The following is a 2,117-nucleotide window of genomic DNA, read 5'->3' on the forward strand; positions in this document are numbered from 1 at the left end:
CAGACTCGGGGGAGGGAGCGGGGGGGGGGAGAGGAGGAGAGACGCCTCTCCGTGAACTACGAGCAGGATTGGCGCCTCCCCCCCACCCGGGCCAGGAGCTCCTTTCCCTCTTTCTCATCTCAGCGGGAATTGGCTTGGGCCTGCTGGCCCGACGGCAGGCCGCCCCACCAGCTCCAATGACTGCTTTGGCTGGGTCGGTGCCTTGCGTGGCGAGGAGCGGTGGAAGATCCTGGGGGGGGGGGGGGAAGCCTAGGTGCCATCGGGGCAGCAACACAGAAGTTGTGTTGGAATATGACAGTTCAAAATCACTGCTCAGACCAGAAGCTTACTGGGGACCTTGGGCCAGGCACTGCCACTCAGTCTAACCTACCTTACTGGGTTGTTGTGAGGAAGGGAAAAGTTTGCAAGCTACTTTTGAGCACCTTGGAGGAAAAGGTGGTGTATAAATGTTATAAATAAATACACATGTACGTACATGTTGTCATCCATAAGGCTATTAAATCCGCAGTTTAAAGTTGCCTAGCTTCACAACTGGGTAGCATGGAGAGAGCCAAACTGTTTTTTCCTCCTTTATAAACAAATCTATTTTTTTTGTTGTTGTTGAAATTGACAGGCATTTGTTTTGTGGCAAATAAAAGGGAACACAAGTCCACCCATGATTGGCTTGTAGAATTCATTGCCATAGGATGTTTGTGATGCCAACTAGCATATATGGCTTTTAGACAAGGATTAGAGGAAGGAAAGGAGGACAGATTCGTTGGTCACGAGTAGCACAGACAGCCAAAAGTGCAGCTTCTGCTTTCCAAGACTGCTGGCGTTTAGTAGTACAGTAGATGGTGGATGTCAGCATCATGCCCTACTTGTAAACTGCACTGAGATGTCTGCCTGCCAGCCACTGTTGGTAGATCTTTGCTTCTTCCAGTACACTGGTATTAGTTCTCCTGTCTTCCCAAGTGATGTGTAAAAATTTTTGGAGACACTAGAGGAAGGCACGCTTGGAAAATCCACACCGTGATCAACTCCTGCCCAGAAACCAATGTCCCCATTGTGGAAGGACATGTGGATCCAGAATTGGCCTCCACAGTCACTTACGGACTCATTGTTAAAACCATGCTTATGGAAGACAATCTTACTCAGCTACGAGTGATCGCCAAAGAAGAAGAAGACTATTTGTAGACAGCATGCTGAGCTAACATGAACCATTGGTCTGACAGCTTGTAAATCTCATGCTCTAAGCACTGGCAGAGAAAGTAGAACGATTTCCTATGGATCAAAAGAGCCCAGTGTTACCCCTTACCTCACATAGCAGAGACATCCTAAATCTTTCAGCCAGGGGAGATGCCATTCTGAATGGAGCAATAACCCAGAAAGCATCAGTAAACTTTATTAGCTATGGAATCAAGAGTTTGTCCAGAACAAAACATTCACCTTGGCTACAATGGCAATTTTCTACCATTTCAGATGGTTTTATTAATATATTCCAGTGTGCTAGAGGCTTTTCTCAGGCATGGGAAAGAATGGTAAGGTGTGGTTTCTCCATTATGCATCTCTTCAAGGCTTGATTTGGGCTAGAAGTCATTCATCGGATACTGAAATGCATAAGAACACTGTTTTAGCAGAACTAAGCCCGGCTATTGAAAACCACCTCCAGAACAGACCCCCAGCTCAGATTAAGCCTCAAGGACAGAAAAAAATACAGCAATAGGAAAATGTTTGCACCTCATTGTCTAGCCCTGAAAGCTTAGGATAAAGCTATACTAACAAAACCACACACACACACACACACACACACACACACACACACACACACACAAAAGATGGGAAGGGGAATCTTTCATAATGTACCGTATTTTTTCCGTGTATAAGACTAGGTTTTTTTCCTAAAAATGTCAAAAATTATGGGGCGTCTTCTACACGGGGCCATCTTCCCACATTTTCTTAAATCCCCCAAAATAGGGGGCATCTTATACATGGGGGCATCTTATAGACAGAAAAATATGGTAAATATGCTACACTGACATTACTCTTGTGTTCTCTGTGAAATATTACTAAGCCAAGTAGTTGGGGGTTTTTTTTAAGGAGAGCATTTCCTAATAAGAGACCCATAGAAGAGCTTA

This window comes from Zootoca vivipara, chromosome 3 (genome assembly GCF_965207765.1).
Source record: "Zootoca vivipara chromosome 3, rZooViv2.hap1.1, whole genome shotgun sequence".
NCBI classification, from domain to species: domain Eukaryota; kingdom Metazoa; phylum Chordata; class Lepidosauria; order Squamata; family Lacertidae; genus Zootoca; species Zootoca vivipara.